Source organism: Bos indicus, chromosome 5, assembly GCF_029378745.1.
Source record: "Bos indicus isolate NIAB-ARS_2022 breed Sahiwal x Tharparkar chromosome 5, NIAB-ARS_B.indTharparkar_mat_pri_1.0, whole genome shotgun sequence".
Classification (NCBI taxonomy): domain Eukaryota; kingdom Metazoa; phylum Chordata; class Mammalia; order Artiodactyla; family Bovidae; genus Bos; species Bos indicus.
Genome location: NC_091764.1, coordinates 5,355,443 through 5,377,799, shown reverse-complemented (window position 1 = coordinate 5,377,799; position 22,357 = coordinate 5,355,443).

Sequence of the window (22,357 nt, the reverse complement as noted above, 5' to 3'; positions counted from 1 at the left end):
TCCATGTCCAGTTCTAACTGTTGCTTCCTGACCTGCATACAGATTTCTCAAGAGGCAGGTCAGGTGTTCTGGTATTCTCATCTCTTTTAGAATTTCCCACAGTTTATTGTGATCCACATAGTCAAAGGCTTTGACATAGTCAATAAAGCAGAAATAGATGTTTTTCTGGAACTCTCTTGCTTTTTCCATGATCCAGCAGATGTTGGCAATTTGATCTCTGGTTTCTCTGCCTTTTCTAAAACCAGCTTGAACATCAGGAAGTTCATGGTTCACATATTGCTGAAGCCTGGCTTGGAGAATTTTCAGCATTACTTTACTAGCGTGTGAGATGAGTGCAATTGTGCGGTAGTTTGAGCACTCTTTGACATTGCCTTTCTTTGGGACTGGAATGAAAACTGACCTTTTCCAGTCCTGTGGCCACTGCTGAGTTTTCCAAATTTGCTGGCATATTGAGTGCTGCACTTTCACAGCATCATCTTTCAGGATTTAGAATAGCTCAACTGGAATTCCATCACCTCTCCTAGCTTTGTTCGTAGTGATGCTAAGGCCCACTTGACTTCACATTCCAGGATGTCTGGCTCTAGGTCAGTGATCACACCATCGTGATTATCTTGGTCGTGAAGATCTTTTTTGTACAGTTCTTCTGTGTATTCTTGCCATCTCTTCTTAATATCTTCTGCTTCTGTTAGGTCCATACCATTTCTGTCCTTTATCGAGCCCATCTTTGCATGAAATGTTCCTTTGGTATCTCTGATTTTCTTGAAGAGATCTCTAGTCTTCCCCATTCTGTTGTTTTCCTCTATTTCTTTGCACTGATCGCTGAAGAAGGCTTTCTTATCTCTTCTTGCTATTCTTTGGAACTCTGCATTCGGATGTTTATATCTTTCCTTTTCACTTCTCTTCTTTTCACAGCTATTTGTAAGGCCTCCCCAGACAGCCATTTTGCTTTTTTGCATTTCTTTTCCATGGGGATGGTCTTGATCCCTGTCTCCTGTACAGTGTCACGAACCTCCGTCCATAGTTCATCAGGCACTCTATCAGCTCTAGGCCCTTAAATCTATTTCTCATTTCCACTGTATAATCATAAGGGATTTGATTTAGGTCATACCTGAATGGTCTAGTGGTTTTCCCTACTTTCTTCAATTTAAGTCTGAATTTGGCAATAAGGAGTTCATGGTCCGAGCCACAGTCAGCTCCTGGTCTTGTTTTTGCTACACCCCTATTGAATTAATCTTCCCCAGGGATTTAGGAAACCACCCCCAAGCCAGATCAGGCTGCCAGGCTCAGAAAGTCATGCTTAGAACATGACTGGTGAAAAAGGACTGATCAAAATATCATCCTGGGGTGTTTAGTGTGTCTTATGAATGCAATCTTGAAATTGGGAAATTTTAATATGTTGAGTTCTACTCTCTAGGTGGCGGGTATTTTGAGTCCAAAAAAATCAATTTCTTTTCCTCAATAATTAATATGGAGCATCTTAATTAATTTTCACAACCCTATTAAGACAAACTTTTCCCAGAAAACCAATAGCAAGTCTTTAGTTACAAACAGAATAATGCTGAACATTTATTGACTGTTTCCTGTGTGTCAGTTATTGTGCTTAGTGCTTTAAATGTATTGACTCTTTTTATTCCCATATTCAGAAGAGAGCAATAAGCACTAGTGAGCTTCCTCAAAGTCACTAGCCGGTGGTAGGTGAACTCTGAATCCAGCCCTGGTCTTTCACCCAAACCCTAATCACTTAGCTTCGGTGCTGGACTGTCTCCCTAAAGGAAAACAATCCATTATTTCCTTCATTTGTTGGAACCCTGATGTCTTGAGATTATACAGTCTACTTGGTTTTAAGTCTTTTGATGGATAATTTGTAGGACTGAGTATTTATGCCCATCAGAAGGCATAAACACCTGCTAGGAGATAACTTCCAACATAGGTTCGTATTGGCAGTCTGGTTTATACACCAGAATCTTATGATTTTGGTCGGTGTAGAAATGGGCCCCTGAAGGGCTGAGCAGTCCTGTGTACTATGATTAAAATTAAGTTTCAAAACTTGAAAACCTGACAATAATAGCTGACCCTGGGGAATTTAACCATGGTATTATCAGCAAACTAATTTCCATCTCTTAATTATCTCCCTGCTCCAGCCCCATGAAAGTTTCTGTACTAAAGGATTTATGCATTTAGTTTTTCTTACTTCACTTTAAAATCCCCAAAAAGGAATATAGATTCAAGAGAGATGTGGTCTTTCCTGTTTTTATCATTAAATATACATACAAGGCTAGTGAATATTAGTAGTTAAAGGTCTGGTCCCACTGTTTTATTGGTTGTACCATGAAATCACCTCAAGGATTCCTAAGCAGGCCTAATTCTTTTAGAAACCAGAGTTACATGTTCCATAATCTCCATTCATGAATAATTCCCACTCCTTTTGCTTTTGCAAAATTCAAGGGTGTTCTCATGAACAAATTGCCAATCCCAGGTTTTTTGTTTGCTTGCTTTTTTTTTTTTTTTCTGCTTGGCAATCACGTTTCAGCTCAGAGTGCACTTGGTTCTTTTTAGATATGTCTATTAATCACTCAGAGAAGGAATAAATGCCTTTCACTGTAATACCTTCCTAGCTTTAACCTTGAACCCCATTTATGGGATCTGGCATTCATCAGTTTAAAGGGAAGTTTGATCCCCTTGTCAGCAATAATTCTATAGCATTGGGCACTAACTCTTATGGGTCTATCCATGTTAAAGGAAATGCACTCTTGTGGCCTATGAGGCAGTGTAATGGGGACTTGGGAGCTCCTATATCCATTTAGAATTTATTCAGCCATCTAACCACTATTCCACTAGAAGATACGCTCCATGAGCACAAGCATTTTTATCTGTTTTTGATCACACTGTGTTTACTTGTATCAGGTACATAATAAGTACTCATTAAATATTTATTGAATGAATTGATTCATCCATCTCTCCATCCCTCCCTCCCTCCACTCACCCTTCCAATGTTTACCATCTTAGCTAAGATGCATAGATTTTTAGGTGCATAGAAGTAAAAATATCAGTTTCCTATAAGGTAACTAAAAAGCAGCTCCCCTGCTCTGCTATTTCATACAGCTCAAACAAGTACTAAAGTATTATCAGACTATTGCAATTTTTCTTTATTTAATCACCCTGCTGCCAAAAAATTATGTTATTTCTTCAGATGAAGATCATTTAAGTGACTGTATATTTGCTAAATACCAGTTTTAGTAAAATGTCATTCCATGGCACTTTTTCAATTCCAGCTTTCATTTATGGAAATACTAATTCATCTGTTATTACTTAATAATAAAAGGAATTATTTATTCCTGAAATAAGTTTGATATACTAATAAGATAGGTAAGTCCTGAACAGAAGAATTAGTCTTTAAAAGGTCACTTTTCTGTTGAATGGGTATTTAAAATCTATTGGGTTAAAGGAAGGATGGGAAGATAATGGTAGAGAGGTCTTTCGTGCAGCACAGGTCCCACTTAGCTTCCCCAGTCCCAGATTAGCGATGATGGTGATCACATCCCCTCTCTGTCAAGCATTGCTCTCAGGTCATAAGCATCAAGATTGATAGCCAGCTGTATCTGAGTTTCTATGGGTCGTTTTTGATCATTAACTGTTGCAATGCTTACCACCTGACTTCAACCCCATCCCTTCCTCTCTTGTGTATCGTTTATCGAGTCTCATTACCTGGGAGCTCTAGGATAACACTCTAATACATGTTACTCTGAATCTTGCACACACCTGGAAGATGAGGCATATTCTTAGATGTGCTAAATGATTCTGCTTTGAGCAAACTAGAGGTGCTGAAGGCTAGACAAGGGGGAAGGGAATTCGATAACTCCATGCCCTGACTGGTTGTCCTTGAAGCCACTGTTGCCACAGAAACAGGGAAATGCTTAAATCTCAGGTCTATTTGCAAATCCCAAGGGCTTTTCCTTTAGTGCCAGTGGAATTAATTACTCCAATAGCTCAAAGACTGTTCTTACGGAATCTTATACGTCAAACTTCTTGCAAAGCCAAATCATCGCGGATCATTCAAGTTAATTAATCTTGACTGGTGATTGCTGCTTATGGCAGGATTTCATTTTATCATCACTCTGGGGTTAGGTTAGTAGATTAGCATGCACTGGGACGTTTTGTTCACAATGATGAAGTGAATGCAGTGAACCAGAAGATAGCAATGTTATTACCATAGAATGCTGTGTTAGCCTGCCAGTAAATGTAGACAACCTCAAGCTTTATTTTACTGACTGTGCGGATTCTGCTCTTGGCGTGTGCAGATAAAGCATTTCCTATGAGAGTAGGTTTATCCTTTGGACTCAGATTCATCATTCATAGGAAAGAACACTGTGCCAGGCTCACAGTCACAGTCACAGACTGTAATGTCATGGTTTAGAACTCAGATGCCAGAATAACAGTGCCCAAGGCTCTAAACTACGTCCCCATTTAAACAAGCTGTATGACTTTGGATAAGTGCCTCGATTTTCTAAACCTCTGTAATTGAAGGAGGAAACAGACAGAACAAGCTCCATCTTGAAAGCAGGACTCCATCTTGAGCTGGACTGTGGACTTTGAGCTCTATGCCCAGTATCTATGGAAATGACATACCAACTGGAAAACCAGACCCCTGGATGGAAGAGCCTCAGGGCTCGTACCTAGACTCTCCATCGCCTAAAAGAATACCCTAATTATCTGTGTAACCGAATAGAATCATAAATTCTATTATACTTATTGGGGTATGACCACAGGCCTATTGATAATTGTCCACTGTTAACTACCTAGGCTTAAGGCATACAAATCATGGGTTAACTTTGATTGTGTCTTTCTTTTCCTTTGTTCAGACTACTTTCAGAGAATTTGGGGAGGTGGGTTTGGGCACATACACTTAGAGTATATAAAGTTTTCACAAAAACTGGTCAGGGTCCTTGGCTAAATGGAGACTCTGCTTCTGCCCGCCGGTGTAATAAACTGCACTCCAGTATCTGCATTGTCCTTCTGAATGAGTTTGTTTCCCAGAACGCGTAGCCACAACATAGTATCAGGGGAACAACAGTACTTACTCCATTGGATTATTAAATAGCAAAAATTCAACTAAATAATTTTAAGGATCACATTGGTTTTATTAAACAATTCATGAATCAGGCAGCATCTATCTACCAGATAGAAAAGAGGTTTACTAAGCTGTAGGAAAGGAAAGATTATGTGGAAAGAGGGAGGAAAAAGGAAATTATTAGCAAAGAATGAATTGATTCAGGTGAGGTTGTCCTCTGTAAGGGGAACAGAAGAGCCTTTGGGCCTCATTACCCTTAGTTAGAGCTGACCAGGTAATTCCAGGTTGACAGGTTAAAGGTTACATTCCTGGGGGATTGAGACTGCAATTAGATTAGGTATTAAGCACAAAGAATCCCATTTTGCATCTGCTGTCTCCTTTTTCAACAGGATTAAATGAGATGATGCATTTTTAAGCCTGGCCATGATATCTGGAATTCAAGAAATAATAAATTTAAGTCATTATATTATTATTGTTCACTGGGGAAGAGTTTGAAAGGGAAATGAGGCTTGAGAAAAGTGGGAGATGGGAGGAATTTTGAGAAAGACAGCAAACTATCTTGATATTTATCCATTATTTAACCAATATTTATTGAGTAATCACTTTGTGCCATGTTCTATTCTGTGCATTGGAGTATGGTCGTGAGAAAAATAAATATTTCTGCTCTTGTTCAGCTTACAGTCTACTGCTAACTGCTAAGTCACTTCAGTCGTGTCCGACTCTGCGACCCCATGGACGGCAGCCCACCAGGCTCCCCTGTCCCTGGGATTCTCAAGGCAAGAGGACTGGAGTGGGTTGCCATTTCCTTCTCCAGTGCATGAAAGTGAGAAGTGAAAGTGAAGTCTCTCAGTCGTGTCCGACTCTTAGTGACCCCATGGACTGCAGCCCACCAGGCTCCTCCATGCATGGGATTTTCCAGGCAAGAGTACTGGAGTGGGGTGCCATTGCCTTCTCCGGCAGTCTACTGGGGTGGCAGTTAATAAGCAGTAAACACAATAAGTAAAGAATATAATGTGTTAGAGGGTGATAAGTGTCATAAAAAAAGAAAAAAATGAAGTATAGTAAGAGGAATCAGGAGTGCTGCAAGGAGAGCAGTGGGGAGTTGACTTAAAAAATAGTCACAACCTAAAGGTTAAGAATTATGGTTTATTCAGAGGGAATTTTTAGGACTTCATACCCAGGAGACAACACTGCAAGTAACCTTGAGAAACTGCTCCAAGGAGGTGGAGAGTGAGGAGGAGTCAGGTTATACAGAAGTTTGCAACAGAGGGCAGAGAGTCTGAATAGTAAAACATTATTGTTAATTAAGGAGAACCAGGTATCTCACGGAGAAGGCAATGGCACCCCACTCCAGTACTCTTGCCTGGAAAATCCCATGGACAGAGGAGCCTGGTAGGCTGCAGTCCATGGGGTCTCGAAGAGTTGGACACGACTGAGCGACTTAACTTTCATTTCTCCCTTTCATGCACTGGAGAAGGAAATGGCAACCCACTCCAGTATTCTTGCCTGGAGAATCCCAGGGACGGGGGGAGCCTGGTGAGCTGCCATCTATGGGGTCGCACAGAGTCGGACATGACTGAAGCGACTTAGCAGCAGCAGCAGCAGCAGCAGGTATTTCAAGTTAAGGAATTTAGTGCTTTTGTGTGTATGGGAAGATGCAAGAATCTGGGCTCACTGAAATCATTCCTTTCATATGCATCTCAGCCATCTGGGTCAGTATCCTGAGTTTTTCACATTCTCCCCAGATCCCAGTTCTCACCATAAGGAGTAGCTGCAGCCTGATGGACAGGGAGGCCTGGCGTGCTGCAATTCATGGGGTCGCAAAGAGTCGGACACGACTGAGCAACTGATCTGATCTGATCTGAATGGCTACCAGACAGCAGGTATTGTTCTTCTTCCTGGGTGCCCTCCAGGCTCAGAAATTCACATTTGGAGGTCCAGAATCTCTTATGGCTGTGACATCCTTGTTTATTGACATGGTAGGAAATACTCCATTTCTCAATGTATGTGTATGCTCAGTCATGTTTGACTCTTTGCAACCCCATGGACTGTAGCCTGCCAGGCTCTTCTGTCCATGGAATTTTCTAGGCATGAATACTGGAATGGGTTGCCATTTCCTACTCCAGGAATCCTCCTGACCCAGGGATCAAACCTGCTTCTCCTCCATCTCCTGTATTGGTAGGCAGATCCTTTACCACTAGTGTCCCCTGGGAAACCATTTCTCAGGGGCTAGATTAAATCTAGGATTCTGCTCATAAGCAAAGTAAGGTAATCCTGCCATTCAGACTGTGAGCTCTTAATGTGATTGGGTTTGCTTCTACCAAGGGTACCAAGCAAAAAGCAAAGATTAACTGAAAATTTGCTCTGTGCCCTACACTGTTCTTAGAGAATCTTATACAATACTTCTAAAAATTCCAACAACAGACATTATCATTACCTACTTTATAGAAGAGGGATCAGAGGAATAGAGAAGCTAAGCACATGACCCTAGATGACACAGTTTGTCAGTAGGAGAGTCATGATTCCAGCACCAGCATTCTGTATGCCTAAGCTATACCATATCCACAAAACCATGAGCTGACATTAGAATGTAGAGACCTGACATAGTTTCAGGCAACTGGAAATAACTGGGGCGACTCGGCCTTTCAAAATTATGAAAGTGAGAGTGAAAGTGAAGTTGCTCAGTCGTGTCCGACTCTTTGCGATCCCATGGACTGTAGCCTACCAGGCTCCTCTGTCCATGGGATTTTCTAGGCAATAGTACTGGAGTGGATTGCCATTTCTTTCTCCAGGACATCTTCCTGACCCAGGGATCGAACCCGGGTCTCCCGCATTGTAGACAGACGCTTTACCATCTGAGCCACCAGGGAAGTCAAAATTATGAAGTAAGCCTCAAATCCAATCATATCCAGATCTCCATCCTTTTTTTTTTTTTTTTTTTTGTGCAAATCCTTTTTCGGGGCTTTTATCCCCTTTCTTCTTCTCTCTTTGAATGCTTGTTTGTTTATTTTTGGCTGTGCTGGGTCTTTGCTGCAGCTTTGTCTAGTTGCAGAGAGCGGGGCTACTCTCTGGTTGAGGCGCACGAGCTTCTCACTGGGGTGGCTTTTTTGTTGCTGAGCACAGTCTCTAGGCACGCAGGCTTCAGTGGTCACGACACATGGACTCAGTAGTTGTGGAAGTGTAAATACTTTTAACGTAAAATATTATCAGATATTCATATGATGACTGCTTTACTTTAGTCATCCATTGATGAGAGAAAATACAAAATGATTAAAGGGGACTAAGTGTCTATGAGTTCAGTAAAAGTTTAACATCCATTTGGATTATTATTCATCTCAACAGCCACCACTTAGGTTTTTCACTCAGAGAACAGATGTGCACTGTGCTTGGTGTACATATGCATTTGGAAACTCAGAGGTGTATGACCCTGTGGTAAGGTCTTGAAATAAACTTTAGATTGTTCTGTCTTTAATTGGAGATAAGCGACACAGTCCCATAGGAGGTAAAAGGCAGATTTTGTTTTCTTCTATATCCATTTTCTTAAATGGAATCTTGTTTCTTTAAAGAAAGGATCCCAGCTGAGAACACTCTGATTTTAAGCTACATAAGCCTAGAAGCGGAGAAGGCAATGGCACCCAACTCCAGTACTCTTGCCTGGAAAATTCCATGGACAGAGGAGCCTGGTGGGCTGTAGTGCATAGGGTCGCTAAGAGTCAGACACAACTGAGCAACTTCACTTTCACTTTTCACTTTAATGCATTGGAGAAGGAAATGGCAACCCACTCCAGTGTTCTTGCCTGAAGAATCCCAGGGACGGAGGGAGCCTGGTGGGCTGCCATCTATGGGGTCGCACAGAGTCGGACATGACTGAAGTGACTTAGCAGCAAGCCTAGAAGATTTCCTGCTGCTGCTGCTGCTAAGTCGCTTCAGTCGTGTCTGACTCTGTGCGACCCCATCGACGGCAGCCCATCAGGATCCACCGTCCCTGGGATTCTCCAGGCAAAAACACTGGGGTAGGTTGCCGTTTCCTTCTCCAGTGCATGAAAGGAAAAGTGAAAGTGAATTCGATCAGTCATGTCTGACTCTTAGCGACTCCATGGACTGCAGCCTACCAGGCTCCTTCATCCATGGGGTTTTCCAGGCGAGAGTACTGGAGTGGGTTGCCATTGCCTTCTCCAGAAGACTTCCTACTGGCAAGCTTATAAGAAATACATAGGATATGGACTTTAGGACTGACTCTCAAGCAAGACTGATCTGTGGTTGTATCCTTAGACACATAAAAGCTGGATAACCTCTCTGAGCTTCAGATTTTTTCTATTCCTTTTTCTATTAAATAGGAATCATCATCATCATCTCTTGAACTGTGATGAGAAGCCAGTGAGATACTACAAGTAAAATACTCATCATAATACCAGGCACATATGCAACATTCAATGAGTATTATTAGTAAAAAAACAAAAGCCTTTGATGTTCTGAGCAGTTGTATGAGAGATGAACTTGCAGAATAAGGACAAATGATTGAAGCAAGTAGCTAGCTGGCTTTGGTTATGACTTTTTGCTTTGACACAACAAAACCTCAGGCAACTAGTGATCATGTCTGTTTTCACCCTCAAGCATTCTGAATAAAAAAAGAAATATAGTCATTTGTGGTAGCAAAGAAAGTGCTTTTAAACAACTAGCATGAAAACAGTGCGGGAGAACCAAAGGCCACTGTGGCGAGATTGGTCTATTTTCTGAGTGGAAGGAAAAGCCTATGCTAATTAGCGATTCTATCTGCAGAACAGTCAAGGAAAACGGAAGGCGGGAGAAAAAGAAAGCAGGAAATGGGAAAAAGAAATACAGGTTTCTTCTGTTATCTGCAAGTGGAGAATCCCTGTGAAACTTTTGTGAGACAAAATGGCGTGAATTGTAAAAGCAATTACCTTGAGACACGGCTTGCTAATGGATGCACAAAATAAATAGAGATGGACCACACATGCTCACAGACACAGTTTCGATCTAGGGCACTTCGATGCTGAGATGCCGGGTGTGGTAGTTCCTGGTGCTACGCTCGCTGCACTGCCTCTCTGACAACCCCCTGCAAACCAAACTCCGAGCGCTATTTTTGCTTTTCACCTTTTTTTGTCCTCCTCAGATTTCTTTCTGTTAGGAAAACAGGTACCAATGTAGATCTTTTGTAAAGAGTGAAGTGCTATAAAGCAAGCTTTTGAAAAGAGGGGATACCTGTAGGAGGGAATAGAAGCTGGCCCTGATGGTAGGTCAGAGGCAGCCGAGTGGCAGGTGGGAGGTATCTGATGGCTCGTGGGTTGCGGGGGTTGGTGAAGCTGTGCTGTGCTTCGCTCAGTTGCTCAGTTGTGTCTGACTCTTTGCGACCCTATGGACAGTAGTCCGCCAGGCCCCGCTGTCCATGGGGATTCTCCAGGCTGGAATGCTGGAGTGGGTTGCCATGCCCTCTTCCAGGGGATCTTCCCAACTGAGGGACTGAACCAGCCAGGTCTTCCGTATTGCAGGCAGATTCCTTACCGTTTGAGCCATCAGGGTGTGAACAGAGCCAGCGGTGAAGACAAAGGTGGCAGAATGGTGCTCCTGTGTGGTGGGTTTGATCATTCCTTAAAGGAACAGGCATGTTGCTGTTTCTCCCTGGGTTGGGCAGTATCTGGAAATGATGTCATAAACCACCTTCATAACAATTAACAATCATCTCATCAGTGTTTATTATGTGCCAGGCATGTTTTTCATATCTCATAGATTATCTCTACTTTATAGATGCAGAAATGAAAGCTTAAAGAGGTTAAGGCCACTCAACAAATAAGTAGAAAAGACCCTGGAGCCTCATGCATATTTCCTCCGTTCATAGCTTTTAGATGAAAAAAAAATAATGCTGCTCTTTTGTTTTCCTGTTTGCCAGAGTAAACAACCAACTTTTTAAAACAGAGTCAAAAGACAGATCTCAAATGCTGCAGATCTGGCATTTGATCATTTTCAGTTAATTATGAATGGCATTTGTTTAACATTTAGGCAATTTGAAAAGGGGTTATTGTGTATTAGCAGCATTAGCAGCAAGGCTAATTTTTTCTAAGCCCCTGGAAGTCAAGGTAAATAAAGTCCCCTTGGTTAGAAAAGGACACCAAAAAGCCTTTGAAAAGTAGTTCAGCTTGACTTTGACTTATTGTATCCTTGAGAACTTGCCCAGTTTCAAGGTGAGGCTATTGAGACAGGAAGTACAGATGGCAGTAGAGATTATGGGGTTCCAGTTAAGTCCTCATATAGAAAGGCCCAGACTGTGAGGGAAGTTAGCCATGAACTCCAAAGATAAATTAGGCAAAAGTTAGAACTGAATTGTAACTTGAAATTCTCCAGTCTTTCCTACTGTGACCAAATAATAAATGTATTTCTTTTGAATACTCTCTAGCTGGTTGTCTTATATATACTTTAAGGAAAACCTTGAGATATCAATAAAATACTAATTAATTCTGGCTAAAATCCATTAATGTCAAAAATAAGATAAAACATCTATTGATGTTAAAAAATAAAACCAGTTGTTTATTGCCTTGTTAATTGATGACATTTGTCAGCCCATAACAGTCAGCATTTTGAGAAGCTGGTATATTGGCATACAGTGCAAAGAACTAGGGCATGAGGGGGAAAACGCTACATGTGAAGATGGACAAATAGACAAGTCCGAAGGTTCAACTTGCATCTCTCCTATGCTTCCAGTTTCAGTTTTCAGGTCCTAATCTTAGCATTGGCTGCTATTTTTGTGAACTAAATAAAAGAAACTGGGGAGCTTGGTGGAAAATCAGAGTCAAGAAGGGAGGTCTTTTGAAAATAGGGGAAGGAAATACTTGCCTCTGGTCAATCCAGCTTCTATTTTCCTTTTGAGCAGAGCATGCCTCAGCCCATCCTCCCTAATGCAAAGTGACTTTCTGAGCACTCAGTCCTACAGAGAATACCTTTCTTTTTCCTGGTGGAATAAGATGTGCCTGCGATACTGGGAATAGAGTCCCTTTCCCCCTCCATGTGGCTAGAGGAGCAAGACTTTTTGGAAGTGGATACTTCAGCTGTAGTGGTGGGTTTGATTCAATTAATGAGGCAGCTAATGTCCATGTCCACATTCCAGAAGGAAGGGTGGTTGCCCTTTTCACACAGAGGCAGTGGACCATGATCCTGACTGGTTTGATCATTTCCTTGTAATTAAAGTGAGGGCTCAGACAGTGATCCTAGAGGAAGGAGCCAGTGCCCACATACACAGATACATGTGTCCAGCTGACCTCTCGCCAGCACAGCATCTGAGCCAGGAAATGTTTAGCACAGATAGATGTGCCAAGCACTATAGTAGGGTGTGTGTCTTTAATAAGTAGGTGACTAATTCACTGGACGCAGTGTTGAGTGTCCACAGACATGTTTCCCATGTAGTTTGAGACATTCTAAGGCATTGCTAGACTAAACCATCAAAAGTTTGGAGACTTGTGGTACCTTCCATCCTTCATTTACAGATGAGCTCATTCTTATGGATATATATAGAGAGAGAATTGATGGCTCTTTCTGGCATTATTAGATATTGTTGTTTGGGTAGCAACTCAGGAAAGGGAAAGACAGCCATAACATTCAATATACCCATGCCACAATAACAGGCAGGCCAAAGACAAAAAGTGAGGGTGTGCAGTTCCCATGAGCTTTTGGAGTGTTTAAATAGATAACCAAGCCCTTTGGAGAAAGTAGAGATCAACTCTTAGCTGCCAATGGGCATGTAGAAATATGTGTATCAAGACGGAAAGGTAGGAAGTAAGGGCTATGGCTACTAGGTTATAGGACCTAAGGGCTAAAACAACGCTGATTCCCAGAGCAGGTAACTAATACTTATTTTTAGAAAACTGGCCTCACATGCACTGGGTGTGAAAAAGCACCTAGGACTCTCCTAAGCTCCTGCTGCCAGGAAATCTTAGCAAAGGAGCCAGTTGTCTTTTTCAGAGACCAACCTTTTTTAGGACAGAAGAATGAGTCAGTATAATCACAGTCACCTGGCAGTAAAGTACGCACAGAGCTGCTTTTGTTCTCCACGTGAGATCTTCCAAGAGGATGCAATACTTTCCTAGCTCTCCTCCCTAAAAGGAAAACAGTTTTGTGTAATATTTGCTGTGCTGTTTTCTTATAATTTTCTAAAAAAGGTCACTTGTGATTTTTATGAACGTAGACTAATAAAGGCTAGTACTCACTGTACCCTCCATTCTATGATGACACTCATCTATCCCTTGATCTCTTTTCATTAAATACCGTTAGGGCTCAACAGAGAACAGACACTTCCCGTCTAATAGAGGTTTCGTTGTTGTTCAGTCTCTAAGTCATGTCCGACTCTTTGCGACCCCGTGGACTGCAGCACACCAGGCTTCCCTGTCGTCCACCATCTCCTGGAATTCGCTCGGATTCAGGTCCATTGAGTCGATGATGCCATCTAACCATCTCATCCTCTGCTGCCCTCTTCTCCTTTTGCCTTCAATCTTTCCCAGCATCAGGGTCTTTTCCAGTGTCTTTTCCAGTTGTCTCTTCACATCAGGTGGTCAAAGCATACTGTTTAAGTTCATGGGGTTCTCACGGCAAGACTCCTAGAATGGTTTGCCATTCCCCCTTCCAGTGGACCACGTTTTGTCAGAACTCTCCACTGTAACCCAGCTGTCTTGGGTGGCCCTGCATGGCATGGTTCATAGCTTCACTGACTTACACAAGCCCCTTTGCCACAACAAGGCTGTGATTCATGAAGGACAATAGAGGTTCTTCTGGACTTAAAACCTTAGCTATTTTTAAATAGTTAAATGGCAGTTCACTCCAGTGTTCCTGCCTGGAGAATCCCAGGGACAGGGGAGCCTGGTGGGCTGCCGTCTATGGGGTCGCACAGAGTCAGACATGACTGAAGCGACTTAGCAGCAGCAGCAGCAGCAGCAAACTGAATTTAAAACCTTAGTTTCTCTGAAGTAACTCCTTGTTAACAGGTGCAAACTACTATATATCAAATAGGTAAGCAACAAGGGCTTACTATACAACATAGAGAATTGGATTCAGTATCTTGTAATAACCTATGCTGCTGCTGCTAAGTCACTTCAGTCGTGTCCTACTCTGTGCGACCCCATAGACGGCAGCCCACTAGGCTCTCCCGTCCCTGGGATTCTCCAGGCAAGAACACTGGAGTGGGTTGCCATTTCCTTCTCCGATGCATGAAAGTGAAAAATGAAAGTGAAGTCTCTCAGTTGTGTCTGACTTTTAGCAACCCCATAGACTGCAGCCTACCAGGCTCCTCCATCCATGGGATATTCCAGGCAAGAGTACTGGAGTGGGCTGTCATTGCCTTCTAGAATATAATTAGAAAAAATAACCGAATCACTGTGTGGTATACCTGAAACTAATACAATATTGTAAATCAACTAAAAAAATTGGTCTGAATGCCTACTGTATTTGAAGAAAAGGCCTGATCACTTTTAGTACTGCTGTGAATATTATGGTTCAGTGGCCCAATCTCTAGAGAAATCAAGGGCAAGTCCCAGAGAGCTCTGTACCTGCAGGGTGAGGAGAAGGGAAGGGGAGGGGAACGGAGACTCTTGGAGGGGCAGCACCATGGAGTGTGTCTTCTTCGTAGGCTCTGATGGTTCTATTACACGTCCTAGAGCTTTGCATCTGATAGAATCCATGGCTGAAGCTCACGTTGTTTATTCCTCTGCTCAGTATAGAAGGCTCTCCTTTGATTATAATATAAAACTAGTGTCTCTGACCCAGCATAAAATAAATGCCCATGCTGTAGGGCATGTGCTCCAGCTTTGTTTTCCTGACAATGTTAACAGTGTACAGACTCTTACTCTCTCCCTGGTCCTACTTGTAACCAACAGGGTGAGTTTCTGAGTTGGCATTATAGGGAGAACTTTGAAGGTTGGCTTTAGACCAGAGAGAAGTTGGGCAGTCTGAAGTCCTGGCCCTGACCTCATTAGCACTGTGCTCCTGACCTCTGGAATAACTGCAGTGATTTCAGCATTAATTTGGTCCTCATTCTGGGGATGGTTCCAATTCAACCACTCAAGGCTGTAGAAATGCAGAATAATGAATGTTCTGATATCTGCTATTTCTTTTATCATGTTGAGCTTATTCTTGTCCAGTATAAAGACACAGACCCCAAATTCCCTCCTGGCTTCTTTCTATCTTCTCTTTTTATCCCTGGTTTTAAAAAGATATGTAACTGTTCTGCTATATAGTGGAAAGAATATGGAACTTGAAGTTAGAAAAACCCAAGTTTGAATTTCAGCTTTGCCAAGGATTGGCTATGTGACATTAGGCCAGCTTTTCAATCTCTTACAGTCCTTGTTGACTCATTTGTAAAATTGGAACAAATAGTGTGGCATGGAGGACAGACCATTCATTTTCGAAGCAGAGGACTTGAGTTTAAATCTTAGTTCTTTAGCCTGTTGGAGCCTAAAAAAGTGTTAGTTGTTGTAGTTCCCTGGTGGCTCAGATGGTAAAGCATCTGCCTACAATGCAGGAGACCTGGGTTCAATCCCTGGGTTGGGAAGATCCCCTGGAGAAGGAAATGGCAACCCACTTCAGTACTCTTGCCTGGAAAATCCCATGGACAGAGGAGCCTGGAAGACTACAGTCCATGGGGTCTCAAAGAGTTGGACACCACTGAGCGACTTCACTTTCACTTTCACTTTCAGTCACTAAGCTGTGTCTGACTTTCTGTGATCCTAGGACTGTAGCCCACCAGGCTCCTCTGTCCATGGGATTCTCTGGGCAAGAATACTGGAGTGGGTTGCCACTTCCTTCTTCAGGGGTTCTTCCTGGACTAGGGATCAAACCCATGTCTCCTGCATTGGCAGGTGGGTTCTTTACCCTTGAGCCACCAGGGATCCACCCCCCGCCCGACACCCAAAGTGTTAGTACTCCCTTCATATGGTTGTAATGATGCTTAAGCACTGTCTCTTCCTTGAGAGAGTATAAGGGTTAGGTGGAGTAGGTGTGTGAAAGTTTCCAGAACTATGCCAATAATACAGCAAGGACCCTGTGAGTTTTATTTCCTTGTTCGTTATTTGGGCAGGTTTGCAGAGGTCAAAACCGCCTTTGTTTTTTGGGAGCTGAGGACCCAGCCCATATTGTAAGTGTTTTGAACTGGACCAGAACAGGTCCAAACACATTTATCACCATGTGTGGATTCTCCACTGTCTTAATCTACTTGACTACCATGACAAAATGCCATAGATTGGGTGGCTTATACCTGACAATAGTTTATTTCTTGCAGTTCTGGAGGCTGGCAGGTTCAAGACCAAGGTGCTGGCATATTCAGTGTCTGGTGAGAGCCTGCTTCCAATTCAACAGTTAGTCTTCACAAAGCGGAAAAGGGAAAGGGCCTCTCTTCTGTGGTCACGAATCCCATCCACGAGGGCTCCATTCTCATAAACCATTACCTTGAAGACCTCCACCTCTTTATACTATCACACTGAGGATCAGGATTTCAGGAGATGGATTTTGGGGGGACATAAACATTCAGTCTGTAGCATGCAGGGTGACGATAAAATCTTGGAAACAGAGGGTAAATACCCGTGATAAGTAGTTTATGGGTATTACCGTAAAATATATGGTGTGGCGCTGTGTCATCCCTCATTCGCAATGTATAGTTGAATGTGTTGTGCAAAGCTGCAGTGATCATGGTGCACAACACCGCTCTTCCATCAGCCTGTGCCCAGACTTCCAGCCCTACCACTCAGACGCAGTGGGATGGTGTGCCATCCCGACAGAGTTGCTCTGGATGTCCATCAACTACAGGCATTATTTAGTCACTAAAATGAGGCAAATGTGTGTCTGCGATTCCCAGACTCCATGGTCATCCTGTAGTGGAGTTTCAGCGTTTGAATAAAATGAAGGGCTTTGGAGAGGCATTTGCTCTGCTTTCTACATGGCAGAAGTAATAAGAACATGGTAGCAGCCAGCTTTCCAGGAGACTTGAGGACATAGAGTCCACCCATATTTCAAAGGCAGCTCCTGAAATATATTTCCTCTGCTAAGAAACATATTCTCCCTACATCCCATTTACATATATTTAGTGCTTTTCTTTTTGTTTGTTTTGCCTTAAGCTGTTGAATTACTGAAATACCACACAATGAATTACAGAGATCTCTTATCAAATTCATTTCCGTATTTAGAGGCTAATTGGATGGAAAAGGGTGGAGGGATGGTAGGGAGGACTAGCCAGTGAAGCAGGAGAGGAAGCGAGAGAGCGTGGTGTTTCAGATCTGAGTAAAAACAGTGTTTCAAGGAGGAAGTGACCAACTCTCCTAAAAACTGCTCAAAGGTCAACTAGGTTGAAGATTAAGAATTGAGTGTGGATTTGGCAACAGGACTTATTAGAGCCTGTAGTAACAGTAGCTCTTAGTTTTGGGGCCAAAGACTTCTCTAGGTGGATTTAAGAGAGGATGGGAGAAGACGATATTGATTATGGACAACTCTTTTGAGTTTTAGCATTTTTTGTTTTAATTTAGAAAATTTATTTCCCTGTGCTTGTTGGTTATCTATTATATATGTAGTAGTGTGTATAAGTTAATCTGAACATTCTAATTTATCCCTCCCCCCACCGCCTTTTCCCGTTTGGTAATCATAAGTTTGTTTTCTGTCTATGAGTCTCTTTCTGGTTTAGAAATAAGTTCATTTACATCTTTTTAGTTTTAGAGTCCACATACAAGTGTTATCCATATGGTATTTATCTTTATCTGGCTTACTTCACTTAGTATGAAAATCTCTAGGTCCATCTGTGTTACTACAAATGGTGTTATTTTTTATGGTTGAGTAATATTCCATTGTGTATATCTGATGTGTGTGTGTGTGACATATCTTTATTCATTTACTTGTTAATGAACACTTAAGTTGCTTCCATGTCTTGGCTATTGTAAATAGTGCTGCAGTGGGCACTACAGTGCATGTATCTTTTCAAAGTACAGTTTTATCTGGATATAAGCCCAAGAGTCAAATTGTAGGGTCATATGATGATTCTACTCTTAGTTTTTTAGCGAACCTCCACACTGCTCTCGACTGTGGCTATACTAAAGTCTGGAGAGGGCACGCCATTCTTTTGTGTTGTTGCAGTCAGTGTAAGATAGTTTATAAAGTCATCGTGTCTGTACCCATTCTGTTAGTGATATAGAATCAGTGCAGTCTCTGATCTCTATTTGCTCTGACCATTGCTTTACAAAGAACACAGTGCTTAAGGCAGCCTTTGCAAGGTTAGGGCCTAGATGGCTTCTAAGGTTTCTGCCCATTGAACAATTACGGAGCTTTTCCTTCCCAGCACTTCCTGCCAGATCATCCTTAGGACTGCACTTGTTTCTTGTATGCTTGTGATTGTGAGGCATAGTTTTAACAAAACTAAGAAACTCCAGTACTTTGGCCACCTCATGCAAAGAGTTGACTCATTGGAAAAGAGTCTGATGCTGGGAGGGATTGGGGGCAGGAGGAGAAGGGGACGACAGAGGATGAGATGGCTGGATGGCATCACTGACTCAATGGACGTGAGTCTGAGTGAACTCCGGGAGTTGGTGATGGACAGGGAGGCCTGGCGTGCTGCGATTCATGGGGTTGCAAAGAGTCGGACATGACTGAGCGACTGAACTGAACTGAACTGAAGGAGGTATACATTAGTATCCAACAGAGTAAAGAGAGGGCTGAGTGACAGTCACAGTCAGAAGAGGACTCTTATCCAGGACAGGCGTTCCCGGTGCTGCTCTGTCTCCTACCCCAAGCCCGTCACTGCAGGCCGGATGGAAGTGGGTAATCCAAGGGGCTACGCCTCATACTAGCCTTGCTTTCCACGTGGGAAACCTACTTTAGAGCAACCTTTTAAGACATATCCTGACATACTTTTCCAGCAGGTGATGCCGCTTACATGGCTTCCCTGCTATGAAAATTCTTTTTTCAATTTTCTGCAAAATATGATTGAGGAGACTGCCATTACTGAAAAAGAGTGTATTTCCCCATCTATACTGTACCTGCTTGTGTGTATTTTCCCAAACACTTCAATCTTTCTCCCTATTGCATTTTATTTTTTAAAGATCAACTTTTCTCATTACAGTTCATGGCATTCTGTTTCATGTCATTGTAACCCTGACTGCCATGTAAAAATGAGTCCTGCAGTGTAGGAAGCCTGATGATAATAACAGATAAGTCTGTTTTCTAGAAACTGTGCATTCCACAGCAGCCCCAGCATATACGATTCTTAAATAATCTCTCTGTTTTTTTCCCTCAAACAGAAGGCAGTCAAGTCAACCAGTTTATTCTTCCAGTATTGTAAGAGAACTCTCATGCATTTTCCAATCTTTTCTTTTTTTTAAACTGCTGTTGTAAAGTTTAATGTGCTTTGGGATGTGTTGTTCCTTATTTCTTAAGGGTCAACTGTGCTGAGAGAGAGAAGGTCAACCTAAATAGTTCTCAGGTTTCATTTCGGGGAATTCCAGGCCCCAGTTCAGCTTGTTTTGTGCATGTCCACCTATCAAGGCTCAGCCCTCTGTTGTTGCAGCTGTTGCTGAGTATAGAGCCCATTTATTCCCCATCAGCTGGAGCTTCCTGTAAGTGTTACCCAGATGCTTTTTCCTATTCCTACTCAGTTGAGATTTTTACAAGTTTATCAAAGAGTTTGAACTCTCCAGGACTTTGGAATACATATCTCTAGTGCCTAATGGCTTTTCAAAACCTGGATGCAATCCTAGCAGCAAACTATCAGAGATGTCAATTGTCTTGTTCAGCCTCTGCGATGGTGTTGGCGCCTCCATGCAGAATGGGGGAAATGGAGGGAGGAGGTAGAATGAACACATGAGAAGTTTCTTTCATCATACGCTCTGTCCCCAGCCATGCTGCAGTGGAGACAGTCTTAAGATGGAAGGAGAACTCAGAGTCACAGCCCTGAATCAGGTCCTTTGTCCTAAGATAAGAAGAATTGTAGTGACTTGTCCAAGGTCATCTGGCTAGTTATGCCCTTATCTTCTTATAATATGTGTACCTTTGATCTTGGGAAAAGAATCTCAAGGTGATAAGGAGTTTTTGCAGAGAAATTTTTGTTCTTGTTATTATTTATCTTAGGGGTCATGGAACATTGTGTTTGCTGGTGATAGACTGAATATGGTCTGTTCTTTCCAACTTGTCAGAAATGTGTATTTTGATAAGATAGAAATGTAAATATATATACTGTATCTATATAAACACTCATACCTGTGCATGTGTTTTACTTCTGTTAACAGTTACTTTGTCGCAGGGCCAGGAGGCAAACGCATTTGCATTCGTGCAAAATGAAAACATCAAAGTTGTAAAATAAATTGACCCAGTATATACTAGACGAGGCACTTCAATTCTGATAAGTCATGTTGATATAAGCTACAAGAATATGAAATGGTACACATGAATATCCTTCCTTTTTTTCCCTATAAAATTAGAGTAAAAATATGGGCTTCCAGGGGAGCACTAGTGTTAAAGAACCTGCCTGCCAATGCAGGAGACGTAAGAGGAGGGAGTTTGATCTCTGGGTCAGTAAGAACCCCTGAAGGAGAAAACGACAACCCACTTCCGTATGCTCACCTGAGGAGTCATGGACAGAGGAGCCTGGCAGGCTACGCAGTCCACAGGGTTGCAGAGTCAGACACAACTTAAGGGACTTAGCACACACGCAGAGCAAAAATGCAATGTTCTAAAATACAGGAGAATGCTCTTAACACATTCAGACCTCACCTGGCTCTCTTTCCCTTCCTTTGCTACACTCTTGTTAATCTTCTTGATTTTTAATCCTGTGGTTTAAAAATTCCTCTACTAGTTTCCCAGGACAGCAATCACAGTACTTCTGTTTGCATCATCTTTTGGAGACTTTGTGTCATTGGACAAATTCTGGAAAGGATTCATCAGCTGCATCTTTTACTTCCTAGTTAATACTGAGTCTAGGGGGATCAAATAAGGGGATCCTACTTTGCTGACACTTCCCCTGGCTCCTTGCAGCACGTTCATCGATTTACTTGTCTGTAGTTAATAATAGGCATTCTGGAGTCAGATTGCACGGATTGGAATCCAGGCTCTACCTCTGTTAGCTAGGCGATCTTGGGTTAGTTATTTAAACTATCTGAGCTACTTTTCCCAGTTTTTAAAAACCATGGATAATAATGGCATCTCACATATAGGATTTGGGGGAAGGTCAAATGAGATAATTCATGTGAAGCAGTTATTTCCTGGTGCCAATTAAAAGTGCTATAAAGAATTGCTGTTATTCTGATTATATATGAAATTAAGTATTCTTAACCTTGAGAGAGATGGAGAAGGTCATATTGCCTAGATTTTCCAAAAGTACACCTGAATGGCGCTGTGGGCCTCCATGGCCAGCCCACGCAGGTGCACAGAGCTATTCTGTGGGCCTGTCCGTCACCGAGTTGTCATTCTCTCTGCTCTCTTGACTTTCAAAGGACGAAGCGGAAGGCCCATTGTTAGCCACTGAAGGATATCCATTGGCCAGAGTACATCTGACATCTGTCTCTTACAGAACAAAAAAATCATTCTTTATTCATATTCTAACTTCCTCTCCAGGAAGTAAAACAATGCAGCAGACAAGAACCTTCTGTCTAAGGTGAGTTCAGGCTAGAAAAGCAGAAAAATAGAGCTGTGCCCAGCTTTCTTTCTTCCTTTCTCCCATTCTTATAAGTGCATTATAAGATTGTTGGTCTAAAGGTTCTGTTTCCAAGGGTGAATGCCCCTGGGTATACATTTAAAATTCACTCATACTCCTTCTCAATAAACCACTAACCATTCCCCAAACGACTATTCTGATTTGTTTCATTTTGTGTTAGTTTTCTAGAACTTCATTACATTATAACGTGTGTTGTATTCTTTAGCATCTACCCTTCTTCAGACTGTTGGGGGAGTTTGGTGGCATGTCTTATGCAGAGATTCCAAGTTTATAAGGCATTAGTTTATCTTTCTGTTGTCAAATGTCACTGCTGGATAGAACTACGACTATGAAAGACCGAAATATGTGTAAATGAGGACTTAAAACATATTCTCCAATAGACAAAATGATATACTTACACAGTCAGCAATGGTTGAAATATATCACTGTATATTATTCAGGCAACTTTGGAGTTTTAAATTTCATTAAAAGAGTCTAGGAATCAAATAGCCATATGCACCAGATTTTGTATTTAGAAGAGTGTGTAGAGAGTGCCAGTTAACCCGGTGAGCCTGGGAAGTGGTAAGGAGTGTTCTGGTGCACTCTGGTAGCCCTGTATGTCAGTTAAG